This window comes from Anser anser, assembly GCF_964211835.1.
Source record: "Anser anser genome assembly, chromosome: 1".
Classification (NCBI taxonomy): Eukaryota; Metazoa; Chordata; class Aves; order Anseriformes; family Anatidae; genus Anser; species Anser anser.
In genome coordinates this window covers 64,470,218-64,481,068 of record NC_139720.1, presented here as the reverse complement: position 1 = coordinate 64,481,068, position 10,851 = coordinate 64,470,218, and the positions used below count along the sequence as shown (strand labels likewise).

At 48.9% G+C, this 10,851-nt stretch overlaps 1 long non-coding RNA gene across 2 annotated transcripts; it reads left to right on the top strand.

Annotated features, from left to right (window-relative positions):
• Window positions 1-46: 46 nt before the first annotated feature.
• Window positions 47-5,042, top strand: LOC310892593. 2 transcript variants are annotated; one of them, XR_014578241.1, is made up of 4 exons: window positions 47-326; window positions 655-754; window positions 2,323-2,512; window positions 2,717-5,042. It is a non-coding gene; the product is annotated as an uncharacterized lncRNA (long non-coding RNA). The 2 variants fall into 2 exon arrangements; XR_014578242.1 differs by lacking the exon at window positions 2,717-5,042 and having other exon boundaries at window positions 49-326; window positions 2,323-2,664.
• Window positions 5,043-10,851: the final 5,809 nt, after the last annotated feature.

The window sequence follows — 10,851 nt, the reverse complement described above, 5'->3', positions numbered from 1 at the left end:
GTGACGCCGGCGGTGACCTCACGCGCCAGGGGCCGGCCCGCACCTGCCTCCCGCCGAGGGGGCGGGGCCTCCCCGGCCGCTTTCCCGCCGGCGCGCCGGGAGCGGGGGCTGGGGGCCGGGTGCGGGGTCCCCGCGGGGCAGGGCAGGGCAGGGCAGGGCGCTCCGCCCGGCCTCGTGTCACCCGGAGCACCTGGCGCCGGCTCTGTCGGCTTTGCAGCTCCGCGGCAATCCCGTGCCGCCGCCTCCCCCGGCGCTGCGGAGCGGGTCCCTTCGGGCACGGAGCGCACGCAGCGGGATCTCGCACCAGGAAGTCTCCGGCGCGGCCTGTGAGTTGATTGGTTTGCTTTGCTCCTGTTTGGTTTTAAACGATGCGAGTTTGCCTTCTTTGTTACCTGTGCTTCCCTCCGGACACGGCCAGAGCCGACCTTTCAGCCTGCCGGGCACAAGCGTAGCTGGTGCTGAATGGTCTCCCGAAATACACAGATGTCATTCTTACGGGTTTTAACTAGCCTAGGGAACTCTACCAGCTCTTCCAGCAACTTCTGTTTGCATGTAAGGTGTCCCCTTTTATTTTTCTTTTTGAGCTGTGGGAGTGATTCTCTCAGACTTTTACAGCATTTACCCTTTTTTTTTTCCCCTTCTCTATGCTCCCAGAGACCCCTCCGTGACATTCCTTCCAGCCCAGTGCCATCTAGTACAGCATTTAAATCTCCACGTGGGAACGAGGTGGTGTTTTCAAGGAGCATCCCTGCAGGTAAGGAGCAACGTGCTGCCTCTCAGCACCCAGCTGAACCAAACCAATCCCGTGGTGCCCACGGATGGCTACGCGCCCTTACCCTGCTGGCTCACAGGAGGCTTTGATTGCCCACAAGCCAGGGCCAGAGGACTGCTCGGGTATTTATTTCCCAGCTTTATGTCCCACACAGACCCCACAGCACAGCGGAACACACAGGCGTGTAACTCACAATAACAAAAACAGCTGATGCTGTAACCCGCGGAGGACTTCAGTTTCCAAACAGCACCCTGCCCTGGCCTGTGAACAGCTTGGCCATCCCTGCCCTCTCAGAGGAAAACCATTTCTAGCTGCCGAAGTCCAAAGAGCAATGCATAAAGAAGAGCACGGTCCAAACCCTTCGTTTCTGAAACATCTCCGGTTTCCTTGAAGCCTTCGCTGATGACATTGCAGGGGCTACCCTTGGCAGTGGTTTGAGTTTTCAGTTTTGGCTGGCAGCCACCTGCCAGTAAATAAAAGGCACTTCTATAGCTAATGAGCTTTCTCCAGGGTTCCTCTAGCCCCTGCCCCTCCAGCCAGCCACTTGTGCTCCCCACAGCATCAGCGGGACGCTTTGTCCGACTGCACCACATGGAGAGCTGGTGATCAGAAATAGCCCCAAACTCGGAGCCTGCCGAAGGAGTTTAATTTAAGGAAAGTGCAGCCACCTGAAACAGCGCACGCTTCTGTTTCTTAAGGGTGCCAGCACTACAGGTAAAGCCTCATTTGGCAAGCCTCTAGCGGTGCTGCTGTTGTAAAAAATAAAGCACCTTGGTAAAAGAGGAATATGGGGTCATAGAGATCACAGGTGACCTGGAATATGAGCTTTAGACCAGAGGATTTGCTCTCATCCAGGAGAGCTCTTAAAATTATTTACCTTTAAGGATGCACGTGGTCTCTGGAAAACTAATGGGACTGTGGCTGTACTCCAGTTAAGCTTGTACCTTTTGTGGACAGGGTCTTGATTATTTCAGCTGGGAAGGTGAAATATGTCAGTGATGTAATAAAAAAGCAAACCACAAGGTCTTTTTATATACAAAACACACATATATTATGAGTGCTGAGACACAGGCTCTAACGCAGAGGAAAAGTAGGACATTTGACGTCAGCTGAGACATCTGATCCTATTGTGTTATTTTTCAATATTAATGAATAAACAAACACAAATAGGCTGCTTGTTGTTAGGTGGAGAACAGCTGTCAAAACCAAACCCAGGCAGCTGTTCCTGCTTTGAGATTTCACTACAAGACACTTTTTACAACTTCGGTCATTTGAAAACTTGCTTTATTGGCTAAATGCCTGGCCAAGGGATTTTAAAAAATTACCAGAAGTTCTTTGGGGGGGGGGGGGGGGAAGTGTTGATTGACATACAGTTCTAATTAAGGTTTTGCCAAGGAGAAAAATTTAAGAGGGAGTTATCATCACAGCTCGGCACCCACTTGCACCAGTTGTCCATATGAGTAACAGCAAATGAATTTTTTGAAGGTATAAAAGGTTTAAAGCAAATGCATTAATAAAGAAATATGGTCTTTCTCTGTGCTCTGTTTTAGGCCAAAAAACAGATGGCTCCAAATGAACAGTAACAGGAAAGTTTGATGATGATGAAAATAGGTGTCATGATGTTCGTAGCGCCAGCGTGAAGTGCCCAGTGGATCACCAAAGCTGCGTGGATCAGTAAGACCGGCGCCCCAAACTGGTTCTCGCCTAGGAACGAGGCAGAGCACTTATATCCGAGCCTAAGTAAGAAAGCCATCAGGGTTTAACAGAGAATAGTAACCTTTCCAATGAGTTTTTAATTGACATTTCAAATTCCTTCAGAGGAACACAATTCTCTTAAATTCTTAAGGATTGCTCAAATACTATAGCAAAATAAAAAAGATCATTTTCTATTACTGTTTAAAACCCTTTCGTGCAGCTTCTCAAGCGCCCCTCATTTCTTTGCAGCGCTATTTCTTTCATCCCTGTTAAAGCCAATAAGACTATTCTATGAGGATTTATCGTAAGGCGATTTGAAGACGCCACTAAGAAGATCAGCCCTGTCCGCCTGCCAGGCTGTTTCCTGTCAAGAAAGTTATGCCCCCTTATTCTGTCGTTTGAGGCACTTTTGAAAATGGAGACTAAACATTTGGAAACCCACAAGAGCTCTTTGCTCTGAATCGAGAGGCCTGTCTTTCCCAGCGGCACAGGGAGAAGTTCCAGATTTCATGTGGACAACTTTGGAGTAAGCTTTAGGGGCAAGAAAGTTGTGAACTGCTTTGGAGAGTATGGTGTAGGTCTGGTCTCAAGTGGCATCACCTAGGGGACAGAATTTGGGATTTTCTTAACAGGTGTAGATGCTCCAAACTCTTACCCTGAACTCTGCTAAATAAACACAAGCAGCCTGAGGCTGTATCTTTCCAGGTTAAAGTCTTCACCCGTCACCATCCTCTCCGTGGAGCCTTACTAGCCTACAGGTCTGTTTCCAGTGACCCTGCTTTTGGACTACAGTACCAGCAGACAGAACAAAGGTCCATAAAATTATTTTTCAGGAGAAGAAAAACAAGAACAAAACCTGTTTCCAGATCAAGGAGGAGCTAGCTGAAGAATGAGATCAACATAGCACAGAGATAGTCATAGGAAGGCAAAAAGACACGTTGAGGATGTGGCTCCATGTGACTGCAGGGAGCCACAGAACTATAGGGAAAACATTTCTCTGGGCAGAGTTTTTAACCAGCCAAAGCAAGGCAGAGGATAGTGATACAAACCTCACCAAGCTCAAGTACAGGTGACTAGTCTCATGAGGGACTAGCACCTCGCTGACCTTATTGCCAAGCTGCCAAAGATCAACAGAGTGCTTACAAGTCATCTGGCGAGGAAGAAGAGCTGTGGGCAGCCTGGGCTAACCAGGGGAAGGGAAGGAGATGGTCCCTGAAGGAAATCTGCAGAACCTGAAGCCCTGATCATGAGCTTTGAACAAGCAGCCAAGAACCAAGTGGAAATCTACCGCCGAAATCTGGAAGGAGGAGCTGGAGGCAAAAATTTTCATAAGGGTAAAAGGGAATGGAGCTGGCTAACAAAGCCACCACATTACACAGATAACTTCAGATAGCTTAATTGGATTGAATCAGCTAATTGGTCTGCAACAAATCAACCAAATTTGACATTTAACATCCTCTAAAAGCCAAGCCAAGGGCAGACAGAGAAAACGGACAGGCAGGGAGAAAGCAGCACCAAAGGAGGAGACAGTGGGAAGAATGCAAGAGCCACCCCCCTCTGCAGGACAGAGGCATCCCACTCAGAAAATGAGAAGATAAGGAAAGGTGAAAGACTTTCTAAGAGAAAGCCTTTGCTCACAAACCCAATGTAGGTAAGGGGAGGGCAGAAGCAGGATGGGCAAATTTGATTAGATGTTGTTCACAGAAATGTCCAAAAGTAAGTTGGGTGCCATAATGGGTGTTCATGGTCAGGGATTAGAGAGATGAAAGACTTAATTAATTTCATCTTAAACACGGACACACATCTAACCTTAGTGACTTCCCGCAAGGCTGACTCTGTTCATACTGCAAATTACAGCATGCCAAGAAGCCCAGGGACCCAGATGTTGCCTCCAGGGCACGTCAGAGCTTGTGCGCAGCATGAGCTGTGTGCTCCGTAGGCACAGGGTGATCTGACAGACATCTCGGGGCCAGTGGGAAAATTCCTCTGTCTTCACTGATCCCGTGGTGCAGAGACCAGCGAGGAAGCTAGCACCAGTGCCACATGGGCACGGGAGAGAAGGGACGCAATGGGGTACTGGCCCCCTGAAGGCAGAGGTGGTGTTCTGCACCTTATCTACCTCCCCACAGATGTATGAGGCCTACCATCTGAGCTGTTCTCTTTCCCACCTGGACTGGGGTGACTGGGCTTACCTGGGAAGGGCTAAGGCTGACGAGGTGCCATGGGAAGGGACAATCCCGTGGGACTGAGCTCACCTGGTCGGGTTGGGGACCCATCCAAGCAGCAGTGCCTTGAAGTGTGTGGGATGTGGGGGACACCTGGGCTCACAGGGAAGGCTGGTGAGCGCCTGTGGGGTTACTGGAGCGGTGGCGCCCCAACTGCACCCCTGCCCCTCTCACAAGCCCCAGGGGCTCCTGGAGAAGCTGAACGAGAGCAACCTGCAGGAGGTGCCCCGGGATGGCATCCCCCTTCAGGCACGGACACTTTTCAAAAAACATCTAAACAAAATGATTGCTATTTACAGCATGGCCGGTCAGAGACACTCCAAAAACTGGCCTTTCTAAAACCAGCTAGCAGTGTGGTTTGTGAGATGTTATTTTCAGCATGCTGTCAAAACAAATCTCTGTCCACGGCTGACCTGAGTGTCGCCTCTTGTCAGGGCAACTGCCCTTAGCAGTGACTGAACCAGTCCTAATGCAGGGCTTCAAAAACAAGAGCAATGGTTACTGGTTGGTTTGCACTGTCTGTAGGATGGAGGTGGGATAGCTGGCTAACTACAAAAGTGGCATCTTAAGCTGGTCCTTATTTGCTCTTGGAATGCCAAAGCCAAGTATTTAGAATCAGAGTTGAACAGTTATTGGGAAACCATGGGCATCTGACTCAATCCGTGTAATCAAAACAGAAGTTTGAGGAAGCGTTTAAGCCCTCCTGCCTAGGCCGATTACTAACTGCTTGAAGGAGAGCAGGATATGTCAAGGTTTCAGGCCCCCTCCTCTGTAGCATCCAGCACCAGCCACGGTCCTAGACAGACCCAGGATTTCAGGTCTGACCAGCCTGGTGTTTCCTCTGCTCCCGGACCCTCGAGTTGTTTCAGAACAGAGAGGCCCAAGACCCTTGTGCACACAGAGCCCTCAGGTGCAGGGCTGTGTGGGTGCCCGGCACGTAGAGGTGTGCGGCGAGGCTCAGGCCTTTCCCCCTTGTGTGTGCGGAGAAGTGCGCGCATGCTTCTCGCTTGAACGGCTGGGCCAAGTTTAGCCCCCTATAAAACACATCCTGCTGTAAATCAGAATAAGTAGCCATTCATAGGAGGCCTGCAAAACAGGAGGGGGTTTGTGTGTGCCATTCTTGAAGGCAGCAGCAGCCCTTTAAAGCCTTTTATAAGCTGTGGCAAATGGGCTCCCAGCATGCTCCTTACCCTGAGTCAGCACGTAGGTGCCGGCTGGGGCACTGAAAACATCATTTTGAGGGTGTGCTGGCAGGCTTGGGGTGGCAAACACCAACTGCTAAACTCTAGAGGCCAGATGAAATCAGTGGCACCTTTCCATCTGTCCCCAAGCAGACCAGGATGTTGGGTGTGACCTGGCACAGCGTGACAGGGACTCAGCATCTTGGGGATAGACTCTGAAATAGCTCAGTGCCACAGTCCACTTTCCTTCAAGGCCTCTGCATAGGCCCCTCTGTCCTTAACAGGGGCCTGTACAGCTCTGGTAAATGCCATGCTGCTTTGTGACCTCTGTGCCATGACAGTCCCTTCCCAAGCCTGTGTCCCCAGGCTCTCTCTGCCCCTTCCCTTACAGCTGCGATGCTCCTGTGATGTTTTTACACCCAGCCCACCTCAGGGCTCAGCGATGCCTCCACAGCCTTTTGCCTGAAATGTTCTGATGTGTCCTCGTGCTGGCTGGCCTCTGCTCTGCAGCAGCATACCTCCCCGCGAGGCTTGTATAATCCACCACTGTCACCGCTTCCCACTGCACGTGTTTGTAATGCTTTAAACACACAGAGAAAGGCACAGGCTCCCCTCCAACAGGTACATGCACTAAGGCAAGCCCCACTGTGAGTTGTCCCTTTACAGAGCAACCATTATGATAGTAGGAGTTATTCATTTTCCATTTAATAAGTGGTTGGGGTGAAGTGGTGGGGTAAAAGCTGTCTTGGGTTGCAAACATTTATAAACCTCTTGAAGAAGCGCAACATGTTCCCTTCACTGCGAGTTCTGTTGGCCTTAGGGACAACTAAAACTCACCTATATGCTGTGTATGGTCCTAAGGAAGCAGGTGGTTCACTCTCCGTGAAAGAAATAGAAGTACACAACTTCTCTGAGATCAGTCAATAACCTCCTGCTGAAAAACTGCTGCTACTCTCTCAGGTAAGAGTGATAATGCCAATGGAAACACCAATTACAGAAATTAGAAATAATACTCAAAGTTAACCAGTTGCATAGTATATACACTATAAAATGATCTCACAACAAAATGCTTACCTTCCAAAGCATTCTTCAAGTGAGTTACAGCATCCACTCCACACAGTGGTTGAAAGAGCTATAGGAGCACAGCATCTAAAGCAAAGGGAGACTCTGCTGTCCCAGGGAAGTGAACTGCATCATTATGTCCACCAACAACACCTGGTCTCCTATCAGTGAGCTGGAGCTGGCACAGAGACCACCTCTTGCTCTAAGCTGTGAGGTGTCTCAGCGTGACCACATGTTGGCTAAAGCCAACAGGGTTTAGCCTTTGAAGATGGAAGAAAGCAGTACCTGTGCAGGTGGGTTTTGCTGCAGAGCAAGCTCAGCATGCTCATTATTTTCTGCTAAGGAACTGGGGATTACTCTGACTTGCTGAAAACCACCTGGTCTAGATTGTATCAGATATAGCTTAGTAAGAAGGGCATAAAACTTGCCAGCTCTAACATCCCACATTGTTCATCAACACAGGATGCTCAGGCTGTAACAGAAAGCTAGAGCGATAGAAAGAGCACGACCAGCTGACAACTATTACCCGGTATTGCTTCTGGTCCCCATGGCTTGTAGCTCCATGAGCAGCTTGCTCTGCAGGAATTCTTGATGTTTGCAGCACAACTTCTGAGCACTGGATGTGGCTGGATTCAGTTCAAAAAACATCTTGGACCAAAGTTTTTCACTAAACACAGTGTTGTCTTCCAACATTAAAACAAGACAGAAGCTGTGATTCTTGATTTGTTGAAGGAGTACAATAATATCTTTGGCCCTGGTCTGCTTGTAAGATGGCAAAAGTTACAAGCCGTTGCATTTGTGCCTGTGTTTCTGATACTTTGGGATAAGTAACTTAAACAGAGGTCATGTGATGTGATGAACTCCTAGATGACTCAATGAAAATAAATTTTAAAACATGTGTTCTCACCTTTAACTTTCCCAAGCCCTTTATGAATGATCTGCTTCCAAAAGCTTGCCAACCATGGCAGTATATAGGCTCAATACTTATCTGCCCACACAAATTCTGCAAGACTGTTCGAAAAAGAGAGCAGAAATTGCCTCTTAAATAAGCAGGTAGGCTTAATGCTTGTCAGCACCACAGAGGCTGGTGCTAGCTGTCTGTTGGAGAATTCAGGGCTTTGGGCGGATAAATGCTTCCTATTCAAAGTGAATGACACGAAGTTGAATTCACCCCCGAGAACAACAACGGAAGCCTGAACGGAAAAGCCCACACCTGGAGGGCTGCCAGTCCTCTCTCACCTCCCACCTGGTAGCAGGTGTTAGAGCAGCACCTCCCTCCCTGGCAGCAGATGCGATTACTATTTAAAAGAGAAAGCCTTTGCAGGAGCTTTCTGTACTGAGGAGTTTTGGCAGCGGGCTTCCAGCAGAGAACAAATCTGGGCTACGCTATCCATTGCCCTCACGACAGATCTTGTCACGCTGTGGTGGGCAGAATGAAAGCAAAGAGCTAAAGGGGCCAGGAGAATCCTTGCATTGGAGGCTCCTCATCTTCCTATGCCCTTGAGTCAGCTCAGGTGTGACATTATGCAGGCTCTGGTGCAGGCTTAGTTATTTCAAATATAGAGTGGCATCTGTGGGGGGCAGAATAACCTTTCTGGCTCTCGCCTGTTGGCTGCAGGCCAAGTCATGGCTGGTCTCTGCGGGTGAATTACACACCTGGCCTCCCAAACAGCCAAAGCACATAAGATTCCTGCTTAGTCACCTATCGCCTAGGCAAGCTTTCAAATCCACTTTTATCTTTGCATTTCAAAGGCTTCACTTGCTTGCTGCAGCACCCTGGCTCCATTAGGAAAGAAACGTAAAGGCACGTCATCACCCCGGTTCTCTCCTCCCCTGAGAGGCCACCGGCTCCACAGCCACCTCCATTGACTCACTCGAGCACCCCACCTCGGAGTGAGATGGGACCTGTTATTGGATGGGAAGGGTTTTATTTCAGCTTGACAGGGCACTTGGCTGGCAGCTCCCTCAGCGCCGCGTGCCCGAGCAGGTCGGTGCAGGTCCCGGCGGCCTCCCGCTCCTCCTCCCCGCAGGCAGGGGCAATGCTCACAGTTTGGAGCCTGTGACCCCCTGAAGGGGTTACGGCTCCGCTTTCCCCCGTTATCCTCAAGTCCCTGTCAGCTGCCCGCTAAGATCTCCACAGGTGTCCATCGGCTGCCTCAGGGCACTAGCTGAGGTGGGCCGGTGGAGCATGCCGGGCCTGCAGCGTGGCAGCCGAGGAAGAGGAGGAGAATTCTTCATGCTCCAGTTGCCGTTTTGTTCGCAGCCCCGCAGCTGCTGCCCGCTGAGTCTGCCTGCTTCTCTGTGGGCAACAGGGTCCTCCCTCACCCTGCCTTCCTCAGCTCTCCTTCTCATACTGTTTATTTTGAGCCTGCACTGGCTTCCCAATTTCTTTTCTTTTTTTTTTTTTTTTTTAATTTATTTTACATCTTCAATAATCACTCAGTACTCCCACTTGTTTTGCTCCCCTTCCTCACCTCTGCTTGGATTCCTGCTTGGGGGAGCTGCTGGGATCAGCCAGGGCTGCTGCAGGTGCAGAACGCCGCAGCTCCGGGAGATGCAGGACAGCCAGCCCTTACTTTATACACAGGGCTGCATCTTGGCAGAGGATGAAGAGCAGAAAAGTTAATCTTCCCTAGCACTGCTGGATTGCTTGCAAATGTTAAAATATAAATTTGAGCTCTTCCCAGGTCTGAGAGTTTGGCATTGCGCATGCTGAGTCAAAGTTAGAAGCTGCAAACCTAAGATCCCAACAAAGAACAAGGCAGCATAGTTAATACCTAGCTCTGCTGGTGAGCAGTACTTACCTGTATGGATCTGCATAAAAGCAGAACAACCTCTACAAATTTCTCCATCATTCCCAGTGCAGGCATGGAGGAGTTTAGGATTGCCATAATACCCTGCTCAGCTCAGCGAGGCTAAAGCATGCACTTGGCTTTACACACACATGTAATTCCACATCATTTAGTCATCTTTAAAGTCACTTCTGAAGGTTTTATTGACTCAGATTAGAGTGCTCAGAAGTTGGATAGAGTCCTTTCAAGCCAGTCTTACATTGCCACATCTTGATGAGAGCTACATCAGGCCTGTTCTGTAATGCCTTTATCAGGTGCAGGGAACAACCGAGATGCTTCATTTTCATGTTTTTGCCCCAGGGGTTCATTTTGTACTTCTACAAAACAAGCTTAGTTTTTGTTATAAATGTGAACACACTGGAGCTGTGTGTCCTTACGTTGGGCTCGACCTTGTTCTTGGCATCCCTTTTGCATTTTGTCTCTTTATTTTATTTTATGACAATCTGCTATTGAACACATGTTGTGAATTTACTTAGAGATTTGAGAACACTCTTCTGTCTTATCAAAACTTCTCTTGCTTTAACGTGTTTTGCCTTTCTATTTCTTTGCTGCTTGTGCTAAGAACACCCTTGGAAAACTCTCATTTTGCTGTACGTACCTTACCCTTGTATCAGTGCTAACCCCAGAGCCAGGCAAAGCACGGTAGGAAGGTGTTCAGACATCTTTGGTCCCTGCCAGTTTTTTGTCTTTGTGCATTTCATGCATTTTTAATTGTACACACTTCTGTTTGTCCCCAGCTGAGTGCTTTCATGAAGAAAGCGTGGCATTCACTTGATTTGCAGCCATCCACTTCTTAACAAGCAAAATCCTGTTTCATAACAGCCTTTCTGTAAGTTGGGTGCTGGTTATACCACAGAACGATGTTTTAATAAATGTTATTTACATTTTTCATGGTAGCTAGAGGGGTTTGGTTTTAATTAGCTGAGTAAGAGAGCCATGAGTGATTGTACAGACACAAACAGAGCTGCTGCCATCATCTCCCAGCTCCTTATTCACGGCTCCTGTGCCAACAGAGCTAAAACAAGGAAAAAATAGTACAGGCTCTTGGAGACAAGTATTTTTTG